This window comes from Chroicocephalus ridibundus, chromosome 5 (genome assembly GCF_963924245.1).
Source record: "Chroicocephalus ridibundus chromosome 5, bChrRid1.1, whole genome shotgun sequence".
NCBI lineage: Eukaryota > Metazoa > Chordata > Aves > Charadriiformes > Laridae > Chroicocephalus > Chroicocephalus ridibundus.
In genome coordinates this window covers 55,697,088-55,723,015 of record NC_086288.1, presented here as the reverse complement: position 1 = coordinate 55,723,015, position 25,928 = coordinate 55,697,088, and the positions used below count along the sequence as shown (strand labels likewise).

Below are 25,928 nucleotides of genomic sequence, written 5' to 3'. Positions count from 1 at the left end.
TTTATTATAATCCTGTCCCCCTGAGCACTGAAAAATTTGGAAAACAGACAAGATGAACGCAGTGGCCCAGATTCTCTCTGTCATTTGGGCAGTTTTGCACTGCATCATTAGTCTGAATTCACCCTGCAGGGGCCAGAGTCGTGACAGTGAGCCACAAGGCCTGTTGTATTATCATGCTCCTGCTCTAAGTCTGGAAAAAGCAAGAGCATGCTCACCTTCCAGGGACCCTCAGCTGCTGAAACATCACTTTGTTGCTGTAGATTGTAAGTATAAATTACAGTAACTTTTAGGATGCTATAACTTACATTGGAAATATCTGTATTGAATTTTAAATACATGCTTGGGACACACATGTGCCCGGACAATTCTCCTGTCCACACTGCTTGGACCAACATCTCTACTCAGACACAGAACTCAAGGTCAATCATAAATGAAGTGCGGGAAAGAGTGCAAGGTGCCAACACGTATTTCATCTGCCTTTCCAATACCATCATATTAGTCACTACGCCAGTCTAGAGCCTTCCTAGAATAACCATGTCCTTCAATACCTTCAGGACAATGAGGATTTGTGGGCCATTTGACTACAGGCAGTCCAGCGCGATGTGAAGAGCCGCAGCTGACTCGCATCCCAACTACAGGGATGCTAGGATGGTGTAAATATCTCTTTGTCCTCTCTTCTGCCTCACTGAGCTTTGCACCCATTATATCTAAAGCAAGGGGATACAGGACCTCCAGGATCAGGTGCTGACACATTAGGGTTTCTGCGTGGGGTTACTAAAAGTGGCCAGAAACATTTTGCATGGAACATTTGATTTTGATGAGGCTGCAGGAATCACGCCTGATTTCCTGCCAGGTTCCCTTCCCTGTTCTTCAACAGTACTCTTGGCTGGTTGACAGAGAGTGGGAGTTTGGAAGAAGTTATTGCTGCAGGATTGTCTCAGAGATTGCAGAGCTCCTAAGCTGCTGGCTCCTCTACAGATCTCATTAGGCAGGATGCCAAGAAACTCAGAGCAGAGTATCCCTGCTCATAAACTCCAAGACTGCCAGCTCCCTGTTAGCCCACCAGGCAGAAAGACAAGAAGTAAGGGTCTGGAAGCTCTGGAAATGTGCAACTCCTTGGCATCCCAGGGAGCCAGAGGATCCAGACGGACTATCTTGTGCTGGGGACCCCAGAGCTTCTGATGCCTCCAGTTCCAGGTGCCATTAATTTCATTAAGAATTGAAAAAAATACTCGTGTTCATTTAAAATTAGAATAAAATCAAACTAAACAAATCTACCAAAATCTTCTGCAAAATTGCATGCTCTTTTTCCATGCTGCACCTCTTAAATAACGGGTTGTTATGGCTGGTACAACACATCTTGTGGTCCTGCTCCCTAAACATACAGATTGTACCATTACTCAGCAGACTGAGCTTTCATCTCCTATCTATCCTAGGTATTCATGCCCTCACAATTTTATTTTCCAAACCAAGCCCTTTAGGGAATAATATGTTTTGTGGGGTTTTCCCCTTTAAACATATAGCCGTATGTATACATATAGCCATACGACTCCAGAGAGAGCAAGTAGAAAGCAAAAAAAACTTAAACAGGCACTAATTTTGTATCTTCATGTTGTCTGAGTCAAACAGGATTTATTTTTCTGCAGCTCCTGTTACCACAAAGCTCTATATGCAGGTCAGCAGGCTTATGTAACAGTGATGCATCTGGCTCTCTGTCCCAAATAAGTACGACAGAATATGCTGTGACTGCTACATAACCTTGTGCGCTGCTCATCGAAAGCTCCTATCCATATTGTTTTCCTATTAAAGGAGACCCATTGAAATCTCAGCCTTCAGTTTTCCAAAGACCTGTAATTGTTACCCGTTCTCAGCCTGGTGCTTACGATCAGAAGCACAGGATCATTTTTATGAAGCTTTTTTGTTTGTTTGTTTGTTTGTTTGTTTGTTTTTTAATTCACTAGTGCCCATCCATTCAAGTGCAGTTTTGCTTCTGGAAAGAAAGCATTTGAGTTAATTCATATTAGTTATATTTTAATATACTGTTTTAAGTTCTGTTGTTAACTTGTGAGTTCACTCCATCACATTTTCTTACTGCTGCTTCATGCTCTGCCTTTTCCTTTGGTGTTTTTCATTTTGTCACACATTCACCAGTCACCCTTGTGAAATGGTCACGGCAATGGCCAGGGACCTCATACACGTACCCAGAGCACAGCACAGAGGAGACTCTGTCCAGACTTGCATTTTGTAAGAATCTTCTCTCCATTAAAACTAGGTTATGGCATTGTGAAAGCAAGGGGACACAAGTCAACAGCAGGTGCCCAGCTCTCACGCTGAAATGAAGTATGCGTAAATCCATGACATGCACTCATATTTGAGAACAACAGATTTGACCTACTAAAGTAGGTACCATAATGTGTTTTATTCAGGTATCAAATACATGTAGACACCTATGCCAACCCCAGTTCTAGACCAGGAAGACAATTCTAACTTGTAACTCCAGACGCCAGCTAGTGTGGAAATGAAATCTCTGCTTTTCTATAAATATTCTAATATGGTTAAATGCAAAGTGATGCGTTAGGAACAAGGCGTGCAGCCTATGCCTTCAGAATGGTAGACCATGTCCAGAGGAGCACTGAAGAAAGATCAGAGACTGCTCTAGCCAACAAGTCAGCATGACCAACAAGCACAAACTAGAAAGACCAAACAGGACTTTACACGTAAACTAATAGACGGGTCGACAGACAAGCTGTTGACAGCCCTCAGGAGTACCTATGCTGAGTAGCATATGTGAAGTAGAATTTCCCTAGCGTTACTCCTGAGTTTGAGACTTTTCCAATTAAATGGCCCGTTCTGTAGGTATGGCTTCACATCTTTTTTTTTTTGCACTTGATTACACATTTTACCACAATGCATTTCACCACAAATTAAAATATTGACACTAAGCCAGGACAACATTTCGATACCAAGTTCGCCAAAACCCATGGTTTTATCTGCAGAATTGTAGCTCTAACACTTCCTAAATTCGCACCTGTAATAACATCCAGAGCACGGCCTCTTAAGTTCATCCACAGAGCAGGCCCATCCACTGAGCAATTTTGTGCTCAGTTAATATATGCAGTGCTATACTAAGCCCAGCTAATCAACACTATCTATTCTGAAAGCAGAAAAAAAAATTCTATATGTCTATCACACTCCATCAGCTTTCCCCACCCACTTTAAGCAATTAGTTTCAAAGACTTCCTGACGAAATTTACATAAAATACGTCCTTCCCTCCTACGCCTTGTTAATGCATTAGATTATAATAATATTGGAGAACACCAGTGGCAGACAGGCACCACAGATGACACTGTGCCTCGAACACACAGTCACAGGAATTTTTGAGGGCAGCAATTACCTGGATCACCTTGGCATCTTCAGTGGATTTACACGCTTGTGGAGCAAGAATGCTTTTACTGTCAGAGACCCTCCGGATCAGTTTGCAGAGAGAAGGCTAAGGATGCAGATAACCTCTGCATTTTTAGGCTCTGCTTTGAATAGGCAGATGAGAAAAGAACATTTATCAATGGACATAAAGCTGCAGTTGAAAGATCAGCAAGACTCACTGAAAACCTCTGGAAAACTTCAATCATTTGCAAGAGGAGAAGCAGGTGGAGTGATCTGGATAAGATTTGAGGGGCAGGCTTCTTACAGCCAAAATGTTTGGTTAATAGTTTTTTTTTTTAGCCAGGACTTCGGCTGGCATAACTTCATGAACTATCTCAGTTCTAGAGTGATGGCTTAAGCAGGTGGTGATGTATTTATGGCTTTCAGTTAATGACTTGGTCTTGCAAACCCTCCTCACACAGATCTGTTCGAGGGTGTTGGAATGGGAACAGCATATTCAGGAGACTTATAAGATATTAATCCCAAAGTACTAGGACACAACCGTTGTGTTGGCAATAAGCTACTGCAAATAGTTGCAGAAGCTGAAGAAAAGCAAGAGGAATAGTTCCAAGCGTCTGCTTTTAGCATTATATTTACAGCTTTTCCCTGACTGTGCATATATTAAGCAGATTGCAGACTTGTAGTGAGTGGAGGGAAAAATCTGGCTATTTATAAAGCAGTTAACCTTTAGGAATGACCTTTGTTTTAACGTTAAGCCGGTCTTCTTCGTGTTCAGAGGACCAGCATTTTCAGCGTTTGGAAAATGAGAATATCTTCCATAACTTTCTGTGAAGATAACCATAAAGAAGATTTCAGCCTTGCAGTCTGAAAGGTCTTGGCTGATGCTGACAGCATAAAGATGGAGTCAATGCAATCCTGAGACTGCGACGAGGCACAGACAGTGGCAGAGGGAAGCGACTCCAGAGCACGCGCCAGGATGGGGGAGGAAAACGCTTCTAAAAAATGTTTTTCTGACACTGTGACTTTTCGTTGCGGAGTATTCCCATTGACTTTTTTCTAATCAAAACAAACATACCACACCTATCTTCGTTCAGAAGTTACCTCCCGGTATCAGCTAACAGCTGGACTCCTCAGCCATATCATTTATCTAAGCAGGGACCAAACAACTAGAAACGATGTTCAGCATGACACCACTTTTCTGACCTTACTTCAGTGTTTTCTTGTTTCCAGGGCAACTCACAAAACTCATCTAAGAAAACCGCTGTCACAATTGAAAAAATAGATTTTTATTTTTAGATTTGGTTAACCCATCCATTAAGAAAAGGAAATGAAATCAAATGAAATTGGGAGCTGCAGTAACACTGCCTTAGGATAAACACAATGTTGTCATTGACTACATCTGTGGAAACTATTAACTGAAAGTACAAGACCCTGTTGTTTACAGAGGTCCTAGGCTGGTTTATTCAGGTTACTTTGTATCTTAGCAAGTTATTTCATAATATTTCAGAAAAATATTTCAAATATATTGTGACTACTATACCTTTATTATGCCTTCTTTAATTTGCTTGGGTGATTCAAAATTAACTTTCTGATAAAGGACCATGGGAGCCAAACCCTCCCTTCCATACACCTTCAAAGACACAAAAACAGTGAATCAAACTTTGGTTTTCTCCGGAGAGAACATATGATAGTCTCAAATTGCATACTAATACCATGAATTATTCAAAATCACAGCAGGTAACAACAAACATTTTGTTAAGCATAATGATACAGCTTAAACATGAAAAACCATAGGAGTATAATTAACAACTAGAAAAGTGTCATTTAATTAAATAACAAGTCCACTGTTGCTTATGCATCCACCATTGGTGGATGGTTCATGGCACTAACCCCAGCCTTCAGCAGTGCAGAACTGTTCTAGCCTCAGGAGACACAAAGCTTCAGATATTCCCTCTTGCTCCATGGAAAGACAAACCCAGACATCTGTAAGGAGACCAACTACAACCAGTCCCACTTCGTCACAGCAACAGGAGACAAACAAGTCTCCATCTGCTTCCAGTTTGCTTGTTCTCATTGGGAATATTTGGAGAGAAATTCAAGGCAGGCCATACTTCTCTCCCTCCAGCATGTTTGTCCAGTACAATCTTGCCTCAACTAACTAGGATTCAATATATTACACCCTATCATCACCAATAATTCCGGCCCTGTTTTCTAAATGTGAAAAATTAGGCCTGGAGTTTAAGAAACGTGCCCTCTGTAATTCAGCAAAGCACAAGAGATATTTCATGTGACTAATTAGTACCTTTTCTACGCTGCTGTCTGACTCAGCATAATGTAGGGTATGCTCTAATGATCTAACAGGAACAAAAGAAAAAAAACTTAATTCCGACACAGGAACATAGATTATTGGAAGTGAGACTTAATGTCTTTATGGTTTGAACTGTTCACACAGTAACTGCACAAAGAGGAGATCGTTCAGAAAAGAAAATAAAGGGGAAAATTACACATTTCCAGGAAACGAGCAAAGGTCAGTCATTCAGAAAAACACAGATCCCTCCTTTCTCTGTTTTATGAAACATCTCACAAAAAAAATATAATTTAGGAAGTCTAAGAAGAAGTCATGGCACATGTCTCCTCAGAAAAGTGTTGCACTGTTTAAGAGGAGAAAATGCAACTCAAGAAAGAGGAAAAATGAAAATATAAATACCTGCTGCAGTGCTCTTTAATGTTAACAGATGACCTTCTCTTGACTGAAGGCCTCAGGTTGGAGATAATACATCTAACATATTACCAGCTATACCTCATTCATTTCCAATTTACATTTTGTATCTCCCTAGGTAATCATTATTTAGCGATACAGAAAAGACAATTCAAATCTTCCTTACACCCAGAAGTCATATTATTCTAAGTGATATGAATTAAGGGATGCTGGCAAGCTCGAAGGGAATGATAGACCTTCACTGAAAGCATGAACTAATTTTTGAATAAAAGGGTTCATGCACACTTATTTTCTACCACCATTCCTCACTCCTTTATGAATAGATCTTCATGTGATGTCTTCAGAAGGTTCATCAACAACGCTGGGATGCAAACCAGTTCAACTGGTGTGCTCCTCCAGTGGAGACCAACTTCACCAACCATAGCCTTTTCTGTGCCTCACGCCTGTGTGCAGGCAGCTACAAGGAAGAGAATTGACTATGCTTTCTCTCCATTCAAACCCCAAGCCATCATTTAACTTGCAGTACCAGACACCAGAGACAAAGGTCAGTTCTCCAAGCCATTTTAGCCAAAAAAGCTGGAGGGAGATTGTCACGGCTAATTACCCAGACATTGTATATCCCATACCTTTGCTTGAACATACGGAGCTGCAGAGGATTGTGTGGCTGATTATCCTGCAAATTCCATAACCTTGAGCCTGAGAAAGGGCATCAGCCTCACAAAGAATGACACCAGACAACTTCCAGGTACACTCACTTCATTAACATTTCTTACTGAGGCATTACACTTTCTTTCTTTGTTTCAAAATATGTAAGCCACTGTCTTTTGTGGAAGCAAAGCAAAATACACACATTCATAGAATCACAGAATGGTTTGGGTTGGAAGGGACCTCGAAGATCATCTAGTTCCAACCCCCCTGCCATGGGCAGGGACACCTCCCACTAGACCAGGCTGATCAAAGCCCCATCCGGCCTGGCCTTGAACACTTCCAGGGATGGGGCATCCACAACCTCTCTGGGCAACCTGTTCCAGTGTCTCACCATCCTCAGAGTAAAGAATTTCTTTCTAATATCTAATCTACATCTCCCCTCTTTCAGTTTAAAACCATTACCTCTTGTCCTATCACTATGCTTCCTGACAAAGAGCGCCTCTCCACCTTTTCTGTAGGCCCCCTTTGAGTACTGGAAGGCTGCTGTAAGATCTCCCTGGAGCCTTCTCTTCTCCAGGCTGAACAACCCCAACTCTCTCAGCCTGTCCTCATAGCAGAAGTGCTCCAGCCCTCTGATCATCTTCATGGTCCTCCTCTGGACCCTCTCTAACAGGTCTATGTCCTTCTTACACTGGGGACCCCAGAGCTGGATGCATTCTTCCAAACTTCCTCCACCATTTCTGTCCAAAGCATTTAAGCACAGAGTTGGGCTTTCAGTTACCCATCTGATTTTGATGCCCAACTGCCCTGGGTGTATGGGCCATGCCTACTCTGTTATCACTGCAGTCTAAACCTTGAAATGTGCTCAACAGTGCTTTGCTGTGGTTATCTTTTCATAAGAGTAATACAGAAAAGACACTCCCCTCTATTCAATATATTCACCTCATCTCTGACAGGAAGAATAATGCAGATACTTCTCTGATCCTGCAAATCCTTAGTTGCACAAGGAACAGGCAATATGAATTTCAGGAGCAGAATGCTTTTCAGGAGTAGAACGCTTTTCAGGAGTAGAACCTATTTTACCAGCAGAGACTACACATCAGTGGGAACTACTGAGAGAATTTTTAATTCACTGAGTCTAACGTTATTCAGTCTGCTCAAGTAATGACCACCTTGAGATGCCTAGGTGGGTGTTAGCTGCAAGGGTTGATTGCTCTACCTCTCTCCCTTTGGTCTGACAGGACAAAAGATTCTGAATTGAAGTAAATACCAATACAATGAAATTACAGATACCCAACCCTCCTGTTCCCTGTGTCCTACCAATGACGGGGAAGGACCTTTTCTTTAAAGTTCTCTCCTATCTAATTACATCATGAAATTAGAATTGAATGTTATAATTTAATAAATTACTTCTATCAAGGATTCAAATGAGCAACTGCTGTCTCATTAGCTGCTCTTCGGCTGTGTGAAACAACACAACCACCAGCCAATGCTAAAGCCATCTCTAGCCTGTGACCTGGAGGAGGGACTGAGCAGAAGTGTGTGTCTGGCAGTTGTATGCTACATCTTCGAGTCCTTCCCTCTTCTCCAGAGAGCTCATTTCACAGCCAAACTTTTTAGTTGGCTCTTGAGCACAAACAAAACCACCTTTGTGCTGGGAAGGAGGGGAGGAAAGCAATACGAATGGAATTGCTGATGCAGAATCTTTCTTTCCCTTTTTCCCCCAGCAGAAAGCTGCCAGGAGAGCAGCAGCCTCTCTCAGGGAGCGGGCTGACAGTCTCAACAATGCAAGTCACAAAACTGATCTGGCTTTTCAGGACCAGACAAAAAGGAAAAGAGCTGGGACCCTTCCAAAGCAATGAGAGGTTTCCTTTGTAGGACTGAAGGCTGAACGAAGGCTCACGAGAGACTACAGCTTGAACTCTTTCTCTTATTTCCCTGGTTTAGGCTCAAGAGTTAGTTCACAGGCTTAGCCAGCAACTTCAATTGGTAGCACAGTTGAGCTGTGGCTGCAGGAGTATTTTTAGGCTTGGTTTCCAATGGAAACGGAGCATTCGCCACTACTGTGCCTCTCTGTACCTGCATCTCTGCGTTGCTTTTGAACCCAGTGGCTATAGTTGACCAAAACCAATTTAGCGAAAAAGCCTCAAACTTCCTACAACTTTCTGAGAACTCAGAGGCCTGGTAAAAGAAAGCAACCCCCAAAATAAGCTTCCTTGCTATAGAAAAAACTGCATAAGTTAGGATTTTTCCTCCTGTAGAGTTCACATGGGTCCTCTGCGTACCCAAATACTGCAAGGCTTCCGCTGAGGCTCAAGCCCCTGCAGCATCTCTCATAAATATTCAACTCATGGGCAAATCCAATTCAGAAATCTGCTGCTTCTTCCTGCTTACTACTTTTCATTCTTTATCATCAGGAGAGGTCCCCATGACAGACCAGCACTAGCATTTAATGACACCTGTTACCTGACCGCTGTGTAATCTTATCTTTTCTCCCACAAGGTGAAGTGCCTAGTGCCCACTAGCACCGGGCTGTCTACTTCAATGACTGTATTCAATAGTCTGGACTTACCTCAGCTTCACAGAAACCACTTTTTCTTGGTTTTCTAAAAATCCAAACTATATCTGCTTCTCTGAGTGCACCCACGGGTTCCTCACCAGGCTGTCTTTTGACAGTGTGACTGCAGACTGCAACAAATGAAGATCATACATGCCATAACGCACGGGCTTTCCCAGTGAATAGCACCTCTGTAATTACTAACCTGTTCCACTGTCGTGGTTTAACCCCAGACAAATTGGCTTTGAGCACCAGTCTTTGTCATACTCCACAAGTCAAGGGCCTAATCCACGCGGGACTAAGTGCTCATTCAATGGACCTAGGCATTATATTAATCAGGGTGCAGGTTGCAAGCACCCCTCAATTATTTCATTTATCTAGATAGACAGATCCTTCACTGTCTTTACATGGGTAATGCAAGGTTACTATAGCAACCTCTGTGCGACCTGCATAATCAAGATAGCAGAGAAGAGCTGATAGCTGAATTAATGCATTTATAGCCCTGAATAGGAAACTTTAAAGATTAAAGATTAATGGTCTATGAAATTCATATATACTTTACTCATGGTGTTACATTTATCCCATTTCATCTCCTTTTCAAAATACATTTATCTTTAAAGGCTAAACTAGAGATCTTTAAATGCTAAACTAGAGTACATGATACAATCTATTAAGGCAACAGCATTTAAACTTGCTGTTTATATTCTATTTCAAGTTTAGCACACAATTAAACTACTTCATAAAGTCCAAAGACTAATGTACATTTTACAGTATGGGTGATCAAGTTATTTGCATCTTGCAGACGCTAGAGTTCTTAACCAGATATGCGGATTATATACATTTCCACTATATTTAAAATGAGCAAATTCAGAACTAGAAAGCCAGCTTATTGAATATTAAGCGCAGAGATCACGTTTTCCTTCAATTTGCTTTTTATTTTCCTTTACTCAACTGGTTCTTTTTAAAAGTCACTAACTTTCATTCAACTAGAGACTTGCTTGCTAGCAGTCTACTACAAGTTTCTAACACATCAAAGTAATATACAAAGGGTTGCTTGACCATTCTTCAGCAGACAAAAAAAGACATAGCACCTAAATCTAGAGCTGGATCAAAGTTGCTCACGCAAGCAGGATGGTGACATGAAGGAGATGTACATGGAGGGAGTAACTGGGGAACTGAAGTATTTTTGTTTTCCTTTTCTTTTGCTGGAGTTTCATTAAAATACAGGTTCAGCTACTGTAAGAATGTCAGGCAGCAAGCATAGTTCTGGTCTGCGTTTCCTTCATTTCTACCACACAAACTGCCTGAGCGTGCACACATGATCACATATCAGAAAGACATGGGTAGCTTTATCTGGTTTTTAAATGCTTCAGTTCCAGGACAGGCAAGAAATTATCATTGAGTAATCATCCAAGCAAAACAGTGGGCCTTCAAGTGAGACTTAAGTAGCATATAAGTCATATGGTGACCTTCCATGCAGTCATGAAAGTCTGTCTCCAGGAGACAGTAAATAAATGTTCATTGTTCTCTCTCAGGCAAGTTTTTGGGTTTGGTTTTTTTTTTTCTCTATATGTCATGCTAACATAATTCTTCTCTGAGCCAACTCATTCTCCCAAAGGCAGCAGGATTACTTTTCTATTTTCAGGAAGGAGGGAAATTGAGCTTCAAAATGCAGTGCCCCAAAGCCATACACTATAAAAAACCCCACCAATATCAGTGGAGGAACTGACGGGGATGAAGTAAATCCACTGTAAGAATCTTCTATCACTTCAGTCTTGACACAAAATGCAGAAGCTTTTTTGCCCTTGGAGTCTCATGAAGCAGACAGTGGCTTAAGGGATTCCTGGACTGAACAGCTCTGTCATCAGATGGACAGCTGGATTTTGGGGGTTTTTTATTGGTTGGACAGTTGGTTGGTTTTTTAGCTTTGATTTCTTACTATGGATGATTTAACTAACAAAGAGCTTTTGTATCTTCTGCATTTGGCCTTTTTTTCTCATTATTTCTGTTCCAATCTGTTGCAATTTGCTTTTGTTAGTCCACAGCCATTTTCCAGCAAAAACACTAATTTCAAAGATATTCAGTTAAGACCACGGAGGGGAGAAACTGGTTAAATTGGGTCCATCCACCTGCTTTCCCAGTATTGATGGAGTTCTACTTAATTCCAATCAACTTGCATAATTGACATCAACCCAAAAACCATCACACCATATGTCTAACTTCACACTTGTAACATTTAGACTTATTTCCCTTTGATATTTTAAGGCTTTTGGCTAAGATTTTTAAAACTTGCCTTCCTTAGGCTCCCAGCTATATTTAAATGGCCTGTTTTTTAAAAAGTGCTGGGTATGTCACACCATGACAGAGGTTTGAATGGTGCTCTACCTTTTCTTGATGGCGGTCTCACATGTCACGAGTTAATCTTCAGAAAGTCTTAGACTGCACTTTTTGCAACACTCATATCTACCACCAAGCAAAAATCTTCCTATGCTCCTAGTGTAACAGAAAGATGAGAATAGGGTTTTTTCGGCCTTCCCTTGTGCCTTTGAAAATGAACATCGCATCTCTCCAGCTAATATGACTGCACATCAGTTCTCATCACCTCTTTGCACCCTCCTGTGTTCTAAGCCTTTTATTTTAATTGACTTAAGAAAAGGCTTCATTAGAGAGGACAGCATGCTGGCTAGCAATTAAAATATATCAACATCATTTCTGCAACCTTCCTTTGAATCCTAGCCCCTCTCTCTCATCTTTTGCAAAAAAGGGTTAAATAGTCTCTAAACACAACGCAAAGACAGGGGAAAATATCCACAGATGTATCAAAATGTTGCCTAAAACTTTCATAAATTATTTTTGTGTTAAAAATTTCAGTCATTTTTGTTGATAAAACTAGCCTAAAATATCTTATCTAAAATATTTGTCTAAAACCACGTCTATTAAAAGCCCTTAGTGGCGCAAAGACTGGGGTTGTTTTCCATCCCACCAGGATTTGCATCGACAATTAGCAATGCTGACACCATCTGCATTTTAAGAGTGACTTTGTAGGTCACTCTTGAATCTAACCTAGAGTCTGAAGCACAATAAAGTTGCGTTCAGCTTCTTTCTTATTGGGAAATGTTGGGGAAGTCACTTGGCCTCTCTGTGTCTTAATTTTCTCCTTGTAAAAACAAGGATGTAAGAACTACTCCAGTATTTAAACACCTGCTTAACCCTTTAGTTTATCTGTACCTTTAGTTATGCGTCTTTTGCTATTGAAGCTCATGAAATTTCTCTGTATGCTTAAACATACACTCAAGCAGTTTTGCTGATATGGCGTTGCAGTGTCCATAGAGTATTCCCATCAGCATGGTGATATTAAAAATATTTTAAGCTAAATAAGAATGTATTAATATCATGAACCAAGTCAATATTTTCTTTCTTAAATCCCAGGCAATCATGTCCATGCTGCCTTTGTTAAAGAATCAATGTGGTACTTGGCTGCATGTGTTCAAATTGAAGCCATTAATCTCTTCTATTTGTCACCTCCAGATTAAAGTGGTTTCGCAGCCAGAGATAGTATAGCATGCTCCTGATGTTGAAACAAAGCCGTCTCTCAGGAGGCTCTACTTATGTGTAAAGGACAAAATTTGAATATTTTATGAATAGCACCATAAGCAAGAAGGAAATTGTTTATTCATTCAAGCTTTGATCCTGCCAAACTGAAGTGAACTATATATTACTATTGAATTTAACAGGAGCTATTTTATTGCAACTAAAAGCATGCGAGTAAGTATTTAATACGCCATTAACAGTAAATAACCATTTTGTCCCAAGTTACTACAGTTTTTTCAAGATTGTGAGAACAAAGACCATATGTTTGCAACTGTCTGAAAAGTACCTGGTTATATTTTTTAATTTTGTTTTATTTAGAAAATATGTGCTTTTAAAGGCATTTCCTATTTTGTGAAACATATTTAGGAGAAGGAAATATATTTTTATTTAGACAATTTTTTAATATTTTGGTACAGAGCACTGAAAATAGGTTTGTTGTCATAGAGCCTGACCTACTGAGGTGTTTGAGGGTACCCTTAGTGATTTACAAAAACATCTAAAACTCACTTAAAATAATATTAAATTCCGATCAATATTTTTGGCTTTGCCTAATTTAGCAAATAATGAAGTACAATCAGAGCAGGTGGAGCAGAAAGCAGAAAGGCCCTGATATCCATTCCACTCGAGTTTTGGGGGGTTGAATAGCTTTGATCTGATCTAATGGACTGAAAGCCATCAGCAGCTGGAGCGCGTTTTCCAGTTTAAACTCACTTATGAAAAATATTCCATAGTTAAAAGCAAAACCTATGTCGTTACAATTAATGTAAGCCTGTATTTCTTAGCTAAAATTTAAATAACGATTTTCATCTCTTGCTGACCGTAGAGCTCAAGAAAGCTGGCAGACTGTCCCATGCAACCCAAGAGAAGTGTTACTTCACTTCTTGCATTTTTCTCTCATTGCTCACTCTGTATCTTTCCCCAGACGAACCCGCTAAACAACAGCAAAAGAGATTGGGACAAAGATGAACAAAAGCGTGCCTTTGAGTGTCCAGCTGGGGACACAGTGTGCAGGACATTAGTTCTTTACCTCTGGAGACCCCTCTACAACCCTACTTAATGTGAATGTGCTAGATTAATTTGTCCCCCTGACAACGTAAGTCAATAATTTTTTATAAAAACTATTAAATTAAAAAGCATTGCTCATCAGCACTCACTGAATTTTTGCTTTTACCCAAGACAACTAGTTTTCCTCATCATCAGCTTTCTATTAACTTCCTCATTACAGTCTGGTATGGTATTTGCCAAGACAGATGTCAATTTCATCTGGCATAGGTCAAATGCCATCTATGTTAAAAAAAAAAGTCTTCAACTAAATTAAAGAATTTAAAAAATATATTAAATCTGCATCTGTTGGATAAGCTATCCAGTATAATCATAGACTTTGAAGATCTTGTGTGAAGTGTTTTGATTAAAGCTTTACAAGCATTAATTAAAAATAAACTTAAACTTAACAAACGTGCGGAAACTACTGTATAGCAATAAAAAGCCAAGAATCACTGCATTCTCATTTAGGCGGGTAAAACTATCACGCCTTGACTAGTGTACAGCATAAACAAGGAAGATATCCCTCTCTTATTTGTCTAGATCAGTATTATCTCCTCTTATTTTGTCAGACTTATCACCAAGATTATGTTGCCTGCAATTATGGGAAATTAATAATTTGCCCATTTTGATTTCAAGGGTAAAAATAAAAATTAAAAAATCCAAAAGCAAACAAGATTGCTTTCCAAATGAGTAAATTTGAGTTGTGTTTGTAATCCAGCAGGCTGCCTGATTTAATTTCTGTGGCAACGTACAGCACCGCCTGTGCCCTCCCCTGGACATGTACTATGCAGGGACACTTAGCATGGGAGGCATGTCCAGGAGTAATGAATTGGAGAATCTCCTCTCTGGAGGCAGAACAGCAAGAAGGGAACATTACAAAGCATGCTCATGTCTGAACATTAGTCACTCTGATCTGGGTTAAAAAAAATAAAAATCACCTTTAGACCTAAATACCTATTCGTACATCCAAAGTTACAATATAATACATATTCTTTTAAACAAAAGGGACCTACCACAGCTCCCTGCTGAAGGACTGGCTTGGTGGCTTTTCAAAGGCACCACAGAGCATTTTAAAAAATGAACCAATAAAAACATTTAAACAACTATCATTATTTACCAGTGTTGGCCTGTGCACACAGGGGCATGTAAAAGCAGGCAGTTATTTCTGTTTGCGTTCTAGGGTGTGTATAATGCAGAACTGCTCAAGTCAGGGGGACTTCTTTGGGTAGCCAGCACTACGTAACATTCACCCAGCAAAACTCGAAGTCAGATGTCCCATCTTACAGACCAAGCATTTTTGGTGAGGAAATCTGATCTTCTCACTCTTTTCCTTCATGTGCCGCAAGAACCTGACTTTTAAAGACATTGGGATTACCACGGATGCATCTAACTAAAATCTCTTTGTTAGAGGCACTCTCTACCTAGACAGTATTTTTCACTGCTCTTCACCAAGACATAATGTCTGCCTCTTACTTTCTTCAGTAACTGAAATTGTAACTTTCTTAACCAAGCTTCACAAGATCCTTCAAACTTTGAAATCCCTGTATTTTGAGCCCAGAGGTCTTCACACACTAATGTTACTAACTTCTCAAAGCAAGCTTTGCCATAGCTGAGTACTCTTTTATTGTGCCCTTAGAACAGTTTTTCCATGTTACAGTGAATAAAACCAGGTTCTACTCAGGTGATCTGCAGTTGCTCTTTATCTCCCTGCTCCAATAATCTCCTTATCAATCTGTATCAAATCCAAATATCTCAGTGTTAACCAGGGCAGGAGGTTTGATTCTTAAAACTGAAACCAAACACCCTCAGCTCTCACTTTCTTTACAATTAATCCTAGCTTCAACTCCATCTGCTGTCACTTGGAACTTGCCTTTAACGAGACACTGAAACGCTGTTCACCCAGAAACATGATATCTAGTCAGGAATCACAAACAGATGCTTCAGTTTAAGAAAAAAAAAAAAAAAGTAGCACAAAACCATTTTGTTTTGTGCATTTCTGCTGAATTACCTTAATGTACTACTGACCTTTTACAGGTTCTTTGGCGTTAAAGTGTCTCCTTATTAGAACATGCATGTATTTAAATTAAAAATGCTTTTGCAACAAAGACAATAGCATGGAGATGCACAGAGATGCTCTGAGGATAAATATTGGCATTAACTTTCACATGAAGAGTACAACTGCTACCTTACAAGAGCTGGCAACAGGCCACTGCTTTTCAGAGCAAGACTGAACTTCAAATCACAGAACTTCTCTCCTACAACTGCACTGGACACTTGTCTTCTCAGAAACCAAGCCAGAAACACTAGCAATTTGAACACTGATTTGAAATGTACATAGGGAGCATGAGTTTTCCAAGACAGTCTAGAAAGAGAAAAAAAAATATTAATTGCAAAATAAATTAGTTTCCTACAGCCTTTTTAGCAATACTACCCACTAGGCAACATTTTCTGATACAATACTAGACCAAGCTAGCAAATGAGTACTAATCCTTTGACTTGAAAGCAGTTTTACCTGATTGCAACAGCAGAGTTCATAGTACTTTGTGTGCTGCATAATATGGGGTGCATGAAATGAGATACAGAGGAGAAATAGCATCGAGTTTTATTTTATTCCAGAACGCTTGCGTTACATCAGAATGTCAAATCACTTTTGAGTAACGCAGGTCTTCTTAAATCCTTGCCATTTAAAGTCTTTATTCTCTACTTGTCACTCCTTAGAAATGTGTACATTTTATTTTTGGCAAAGTACTTTATGACTTCCCTGCTCTAGGTTTTGGCATCTGGACTCCTGCTGTAAAGAGCTCACAAAAGATCACAAAATTGTTTAAAAATTACATTAGTTCTTTCATGCTAAAAATTATTATGGCTTCAAGTATATCATCTCAATCTTTTAGGGAACTGAAAGTGCTAAATCATAGTGAAAAAAAGTTCTCCCTTTCCTGTGGGAGAGAATACAATAATATCCTGGACTTTAACAATTATCCTTGACATAAAAATGCTTGTATTTAACAGCCCTTGAGAGAATCTTACCCACTTCACAGGACCCCCAAAGGACCGATTTGTGTCTGTGAGAATTTCACAAGAAACAGGAAAAAAATTACCTTGCCTGTTGTATTTTTTGATGGCAGTTCCTAGCTCAGTGGCATGGAGTACTGGAAGAGGCCCCTGGAACAGAGATCAGGTGGAGAGGCCAAAGGGGCAAGATAAACTAATTTATCATATGGCCATATGGTTTATGCCATTTCTGTATTCTCAAATTTATTTTGAATGATATTCAGGGTGAACTTCTTTAAGCAGCTCAGAGAAATAAACCTAATCTCAGTGTACTTAAGGTAATAACTGCAAATGATGCTGTTAAAGAGCTGCCATAGCAGACCCAGAAGCTGCCTCAGCATTCAGAGCCAACAAGAAGCATGGAGAAGGCTAACCAGCAGTAACACTACCAAGAGCAAACTCACTTGGTCTCACCCTGCTGCTTACAATGACTAACTTGAATGTCTGCTGGGAGCTCACTGCGGGAAGGACCACAAATCCCAGGAGAAGCTAATGTGTGTCTGAGAAGGCACATCACATACTGCGTGCTAGGAACCAACCTCCATGTGCCGGTAAAGCCGCTGAGCAATCAATTATGTAAGAGACACCACTGAGCCCCCAGGAGAGTTTCAGAAAAACTGCCAGGACAATATATGTGCGGTACCAAGTACTATTGGCTTGTTACACGCTTTTTTCCAGAACACAGCATTTAGTGTTTATTCTCTTACATCGCTTCTAAAAAGTGAAGAAAGCATGAGAGTGTTAGAGGTATTCAGGGAGCAGCACACCCACCTCTATCAAATTATGCAGTTCAGTGGTTGCTCCACATTAAATATCGATAGAATAAATAATATCTTTCAACAAAGACTTGGGTTACCTTGGTACTTGCTGAACTCATAGCTGACTTACGCAACTCCTCATCTGGGTATAACCATGGCAGAATACAAAAAGATGTAAAAAGCTGATGTGAAAAGCACATGTTTAAATAGTTTAATATAGGATAGATATTTGCCTTTAGTGGTCATGAAGTCCTAAGTGGATATTAAAGGGTGATCTATGTTTCATAGCTTCTACTTTATCATGATTTGATTACATGGACTCAAATGGCAAGTAGATGTTCTGTGAGACTTGGAGACAAGCAACATAAAAGCCTCTCTGACCCCAGCACAGCTGTGGCATTCTCATGGCTGACTAGAAGTTGTCCTATTTAAGATTTCTAATGTCTGGTTCCAAACCCATCTTCAGATTCACACCACCAATGACTGCAGAAAGGCAACTAGAGACAGTAATGTATATGTAAAAATTTAAAGCCCAGACTAAATATATTAGGCTAAATCCTATAGTCACTACTCTTCTTTCCTTCCTCCCCACATGCATATTTAGGTAACTGCCTTGCTTAAGCATCTTTAAATAATTAAACACCTTTGGCATTCAGGCAAATCTCGTGCTATTTTCAAGCAAAAGGTACATTTCTGGGCTTTCCTAGGAAGCTACCAGCTTGGTCTGCCTGTGCCCAGTGTTACAGAAAGCCGTAGGAATGCCTCTGACTTCACCCAGCGTTTCTTGCATAAATGAAGTGGCACACGTTCCTGCCAGCTCCCCTCTGCCAGGGACTGTGCAGATATATCCAAATCCTCTCTTAAGTTGGTGTCTACCTCTTCAGTCCATTCAGTTCAGTCTGGGCCATTTGGATTCAATTTCAGCTTTGCATGGCAACTTAATCCTCAGGAAGCAACGGATTTCGAGGGGGCTGCTCGAAAAATCAGCTCTTACTGTAATGCTGAGCAAGGGCTTCAGCCATGAAACTGCAATTTCTGCTTGCAAAAAATTCTCCTGAGTACCACAATATAAACGCTGACCAAAAAACCCAGACACAAACATACGGTAACCATGAGCAACAATAATTCTTCAACTACTGTCTTAGTATGATGAAACACAAACAATTTAAACAGCCTGAAGAGCTGTGTGTAAATGTGAGTGTATATGCAGGGATCTTTCTTAAACCACACATTATGGAAGTTATTGTCGTATGGAAACTGTTCTTAATAAAGAAAATGGGCCTACTATTGTCTTTAATAAGGCAGGATCAAGCCCTTGATAAGAAGATGGAAACAACTTCCCTTTGAAAGTGCATAAGTCATTTCAGATAACACATGCATAAATCCAAATGACAAGACGACTAGGAGTAGTGACATTACCCTCATTGGGATTATGTTTAGAGAACTGGAAAGGGCAGCAAAGACATATATTTAAAATTAATTATGCATAGGAAGATGTGGAAGAATTGCAAAGAGTACCTAATTTCAAATTACAGATAGTAGTGGCAGAATACCCTGTGTACCTTTAATATTGCATCTGTATCAAAGTAGTATAAAGAAGATAATGTACTAAATTTATCTCCCAATAATAGAACACATTTTCAATAGTTAACTGGAAAGGGATTTCGGTTTTCATAAGAAAAAAAGGGGCAGGTGATCCTGACTCAGTCAGCACATATGTGCTGGTTAAAATGAGCCCATACCTCCACCCAGGTGAGCTGCAGCAAGTAGTATCTTCTGCCCAGCCAGCTGTCAGGAGCTATGAGAAATGGTTAGTGGTACTGCAGAGTCCCTGGAGGGAGTGAAATGGGTAAGGGGCATAACAGGACTGACCAGAGGAAACATTGAATTTACTGTGAAAGCGAGGAAACTCTGATTTATGAAAGGGGCAGATGGAGCAGCAGGAAGGAAAGAAGTATTCAGACTCTCGTAATGAACCCGATAGCATGTGTCCTCCATTAATAGTAACGCAAACATTAATAGTAAGGCAGTCAAAGCATCAAAGTACAGACTATGAACTCTCATTTTTGTGGAAAAGTATCTATTTCAAGCCTACACAAGTTTTCAATAGCTATATAAATGTAAATTATTGTAACCGTTGATGAATATAGGATTCTGGTATCTCCCAGGTAATCAGTTTGGCACCTTTCACAAGAATTAAATCTATTTAATACAAATAAATCAATTTCTCATCAAAATTACATGTCAGCTTTTAATACGTTTATTTCTATTGGGTAAAACTTAATTTGTCAACTCCTCCTTCCTGACATAAGAAGTGCTTAGCGTGCTGCCCTTGGATTTAGATCAGACTTTGATACCCTGGTTTGCTACGGACCATGCATGACCTTGGACTTAATCTCTCTGTACCTCAGTAACAGACAAAGCTGCTGGATTTTAAAGGCATGGTGATCTTGGTTTAGGAGTGTGGGCATCTTGAATGTGATCAAAACAAGCATTACACAGTTCATGAGAGGCAGGTAAATAGTTGATACAAATTGGATGGCTCAGCAACAGTGTACGACCCAAGTCTTGTCTAAGTCCAAGTCCTGGAACAGAACCAATGTAGAACAGGAAATCTAGCCTCTAGTGCAAATGGGAAATATAATTAAACTTGGTATTTCAACTAAAAAAAGAGTAACTATATTAAGACCAACTTTAAATACCAGATTTTAGAACTATCCTGATGACATATATTTCTACTTAGTTTGCTGGCTTTTTTTTTTTTTGTAAGGCAACAGAATAGATTATATGTCAGTGATCGTTGCGCAAAAAATGTCAGATCCGCGTTTGTCATCAGAAATGGTTACATTGATTTTATCGAGTGTTTCAAGATCGATGTGCTGTATCTGAAAATTAACACTCCTAAAAATTAGCATACAGGAGTTTCTCTATCTAAATGAAACTATACAAAAAAGCAACATCAAAATTATACAAAAATTACTTAATGTCTTTTGAGATAGAACAGTAAATGTTCATTAGTATTGAACCTACCTTGTATTCCGCAATGAAAGTCATATTCCAAAATCCTAATTCGTCATCTACAGGACACTCTGAACCAACCATCAGGCTGCCTCTCCCCACTGTTTAATAACGCAGCCCAAACCAACTGGCAAAGTCATCCCTGGAGAGAAAACAAAAAGCATACAGCAAGAATACTATTTTCATTAGCTTTTCAAATCATTGACACGGTGTAAATGCAGGCACTGGAGCTTTTCTCTTCTTTAGTGAGCAAAGTCAATTTAACAGTGTCCCCAGTTCAGTACAACATTTCATTTGAGTTCTTACTATTTATTCAATTGTTAACCCCCTGGCCAATATAGCATTCAAGGTACAATGCAATTTGAGCAGATGCTTTAAATGCTTTGGTTCAACAGGGACATAGCTTTCTAGTATCAACACTTCCTTATCAGTTCCATGAACTTCCCTATTAACTCTATATTTTGGAGATTAGAAAAACACTAGAAGTAACCCATCTTTTGCATTAGCTAGGTAGTCTAATACAATTTTCATTAAAATGTTGGTTCACAGTGGTAGTAAAATTACTGTAACAAAAGGGGACTTTGTTAAACAGACAAAAGAGTGAATAAAAAGAAGCAGGTGTAATAATATAGCATGGAAAAAAAAAGACAATATCTGAAAAAAATAGCTACTAAATTATCAGGGTAGGAATCTGAGAAAAACAATACTTCAGCCAGAAAAGGCTGATTGTCTTTCTTAATATTCAACAGCAGAATGAGTATTTGGGCATTTTGGGGTAGAAATGTGTCTTAAAGACATAAAGACTTTGGCTTTAAAAGTTCTTTCAGAACAGGTAGCAACTGAAAAACGAAAAGGAATCATGAAATTGTTAATTGTGCATACGCAGCTTTAAAGAGCTGACAATAAGAGACTCTCTTCCTGTTTTTCCTGTTCACTTTGCCTCAGTCTGTGTTAACCTGAGTCAATAATTTGTGAAGCTGAGGGTTTCCAGGGTGCAAAATACTCTGGAGTTGTACAGAGGAGACAAAGACATAATAAATGTCAAATATTTCCAATGGAAACACTTATCTGGAATAGAAAAGGAATGGTACCCTCTTTATTTCCTAACTTAGTCCACCTTCCTGCTACCTATCATTGCCTGATTTATCTTACAAGCTCTGATAAGGAACACAGCTTGCAGTATTAGTCATACCTGACAATGTTTTGGCTGTGCTCTGGAATTGGCCCAGTGAGTACCTTCTCTTACTCAAAAAGAAAGAAAAAATAGCAAGTGGCCATTTACACTAAAGCCTACAATTTTGGAGAAGAAAGGTGCTAGGACTTTTCAAAAATGTTTGTTCTATATATGGACCGAAATGGCTTTGGAAATTTGAGTCCAAGAGCTAACAGTAAATGAAGATGCTCTTTGCTAGGTAGATTCTTACACAAACCTTACGCTCTACAGTGAAGACTGATTCTTGGCTAAAAGTACATCGAAGTGGAGAGAGAAACCAGGAATGACAAAAGCCAGAGTGCACTAATGAAAACATCAGCAACAGGTTCATAACAAAGTGGTTCTTAACATGTAATTAAGCAGTGGACCTCCTTTCCATGGTATACTGCAAATACAAAAGGTTTATGCAGGTTTGAGACAGGCTTGACAACCTAATAGAAGAAAAATCCATCAAGGATCACTGAATGGATAGAAACCAGCTCTGCTTCAGGAAGTCCTTGAGCAGCAAATGATGAAAGCCCTGGAGAGTATCAGTCTGCTCTCTTCTCTTCCCCAAGGTATCTGTTTTCAGCTGCTGGCTCATTTTTTTAAATGGATCTTCCTTTTCTGTCCACAAGCACATTTCTATCCTTCTATCCACAACGAAGTTGTCATTCTCTAAGAATGAGAAACAACATACCAATTTGGCTATTTGCCTTCTCTAGCCGTGTTCTAGTACGTGCCTGCGGAAGACATGAGGACGTAACTTTGCAAGTAAGAATAAAGCCAATTTTTAGGAAACTATGCCTAACACAACCACATCAAGAATTGGAATGCTGTATCGTAGTTGCTCAGAGGATGCCCACAACACAGTGTCGGCACGCCTGGGGGTACCACAGGGGCACGGCTTGTGCAGCCCCTGCGCTGCCGTGACTCTGCAGCAGCAAAGCCCCGTTTGCCAGCAGTAGCCGCTGCTGTCTCATAACAAAAAGGCCTGAGAAAGGCTTCAAGGCATGAAATAAATTCTTAATGATGCTGCCTACTTTAATAACTTATTAAGGGCGTAGATATTAGCCAGAACCAACTGTCACATGCCACCAGGATTGAAAAAGCCGTGACCTGTCTGGATAAAATCTTAAAGAGCACAAGGAGAGCTCTAAGGGCTCTGGCAAAGGAAGGAAAACTCAGCTGGCTGTTCAATTTGTGTGAGCAAACCAGACATTACTTCTGTCTCATATAAAGCTACTTTCAGAGAAAGAGAAAAAGAAAATTCACAACTGCAACTGAAGTGACACAGCAGTAACAGGCATCAGCTCTCTGCGTGGAAAGCGAGGTATTATATTTGTCACAGCTGAGCTTATAAAAAGACTGTCAGCTGAAAACATATGTTGTCACAGGGTTTCGTCAAAAGCCAGGTGAGTAAAAAAAATGAATGGGAATTCCTGCCTAGACAACATCTGTTTCTTCTTTTTGACCCATTCCCTCTCCCCTCCCCAAAAAGTCTTCCAGCAGCTGGGCTCTGCACAGCCGGGCGCACGTGCTTCCCCAGCCCTCCGTACACAACACGCTTTGCCGTCTCATTTTATTTACCACATCTGAGTCAACCCGCCTGAAGATTTCTAATCCTGGCTGCATGCTGTGGAGGGACAGAGGCCTCCAGCATGGCAAGACCGAAATTCACATGAAAAATGTGCACATTAACTGGCTCAGCCATGAGTTCTTAAAACTCTGGGGAACAGAAGGAGACTCCACACATCCTCCTTTTCCTCCTATTTTAAAGAATAGCCTAATGTGTCATATGACATTTCCTTCTTAAAATGCACTCATAAGAAATCTAATAAAAAATGTTTTTTCTCCCCTCATAATCACTCTATGAGCAATATACACATAAGGCAATCCAGAATATACCTGGTTTTACAGTGCTTTGCTCCTTCAACAAACTGAAAATGCTCCATGGAAACAAACTTGAAGGCAAGTGACTACAATACTTACATTATTTGTTTCTGATATGGATCATTTAGCAGCATAAAAAGCCCATCATCACTGGAAGAAGCTGTTTGTATCCTCACCACACATTATGATGTTTCTGGCTTTAACCATGCTTTAGTGAAGAATTAAATATGTGCTGAAGAACTAAGAATACATACAGATTTATAAAACATAATCATCAGAATCAAGAAGCAGGGATTCAAGTTCAAATCTTTGTCCTGCCTGACCCACGTGTTCCTTCTAATCCTTCCCCCTCAACACAATTTCATCTCTTCCTCCACCAGCCTCTACTTCTGGATGGATTCTTGTTTCCACATTTCTTCCCCTACATCTTTTTCCTCTCCCTCCTTACCTCCTTTAAGGTGACTATGAAAGAAACACCATTAGTTAACTCAGCCAGCTAGGCTTAAATCCTTAGTAATTTCACTGTGGCTAGTGGACTTTATGAATAATGAGACCCCATGTCACCAGAAACCTGACCAACACTCTTTCCCACCACCTCCTGTCACCGCAAGAGTTTAGGAGCACTCCTGCAGGAGGCGGACAGCCAAGCCAGCCTGGAATTAAGGCTAAATCCTTTATTTCCAGCCACAAGAAATCTCAAAGCTTCTCAGCAGAGAGAAGATCTGGCTTCACTGTACCAGGAAAACCTCGTGTTTAGGGGGATGGCAGGTGAGGTCTGGTGGGACTCCCCTTCCCACGCAGGAAGCACATCAGATGCAGACTGCGAAAGAGCCGAGCATGTTCCTACCAGCTGCCTGTGACACGGCTCTGTTCACTGGTGCAGCTTGCTAAAGATCAGAACAAGAAAAGAAAGTCTTTTCTAGAAGTTAAGAATTTTGGTTGTCTTGGACTGCACGTTCCAAACACGAGTGTTATGGCCTGGACTCACCTTAAACCTACGGTGAGCAGTCAGAGCTCGCTGCCTCTCAGGTTACTTGTGCCCAGTCCAAACATAACCAGCAAGCAGCAAGGATAAAAATTAGGCATTGAAATTGAAAATTCATAGCTCACTGATGAAATATGTGATTGCCAAGGCACTGAAATTCCCCAAGAAACAGGCCCTAACCAAACTTTACCTGAATCTGTATGAGCCTCCACTGAAACTGGAGTGTAATCATCCTTCACAGGCTTCTTTGGATCACGCAGGTATTTGCAAGCTAGAGGTCTCAATTTACAGCTGTTTGATAAATATGAAAATTACTAACAATTCCAGGTGCGAAATGCTAAGGAGCAATTGCTGCTAGAATCACAGCTGAATTAGCACATTTAGAAGCCATTCATGCTCTCAGGGCTCTGATGTAGGGACGGCAACTCTTGCTGACAAAGCAAACGATTATCAGTGGCAGCAACAAAAGGCTCTTTTAACTCTGAACCGATCTGGGGATGAACCTCCAGTCAAGCTGCCTGGACACGTCTAGACCAGCAGCATCCACCAGGGATGCTGGATGTGGTAAAGCAAAGCTCACTCGCTGCTGAAAAAGCCCAGCAAGTCAAACCAAACCAAGAAAGTGAGAATAAGCAGTATCTAGAGACCGCTAGTAAGAAGAGGATGAAGGAGGCGTAGCCTTAAAACATCAGGCACTAAGTATATCCTTTTCTTAATTCTTCCTCCTTTTCTAGGCTCCTTTCAGTCACACAATACTCCATTTCTGTAGAACAACATCACATGGGTTTGCTAAAGGGAAAAAAAATTACAAGCTTGTTTTCCGTTTCCATAGGTATCTCCTCTTAAACTACAACCAGCAAAGCAGCGAATCCTACTGTTGCTTCCCACTTTTACACACAGGGATACTAGGAATATATTTCAGTACTTTTTCAAAAGTTTTAGACACTAGCACTTCCCAAAAAATTATGATTCAGGCAACAGAATCACTTTTCAAACAAAAGTATTCCAAGGACAAAGCAGCAGTGCCCACGTGCTTATTGCACTCGGGTACCTCATGACATTTGGGGTGACAGGAATTAATGCT

General features: G+C 40.2%; 1 protein-coding gene across 6 annotated transcripts in view; it reads right to left on the bottom strand.

The window, feature by feature from the left end:
• The window catches only part of C5H4orf50 (chromosome 5 C4orf50 homolog), a 91,142-nt gene that overhangs the window by 12,708 nt on the left and 52,506 nt on the right, over positions 1–25,928 (bottom strand). For 4 of the 6 annotated variants that reach the window (XM_063335439.1, XM_063335443.1, XM_063335445.1 and 1 more), the window contains one exon: positions 20,787–20,916. The gene's annotated coding sequence lies outside the window, so the exon portion shown is untranslated. Of the gene's footprint in view, positions 1–4,925; positions 5,016–16,129; positions 16,307–20,786; positions 20,917–25,928 lie in introns of all 6 variants that reach the window. The other 2 variants (XM_063335441.1, XM_063335440.1) reach the window with 2 other exon arrangements.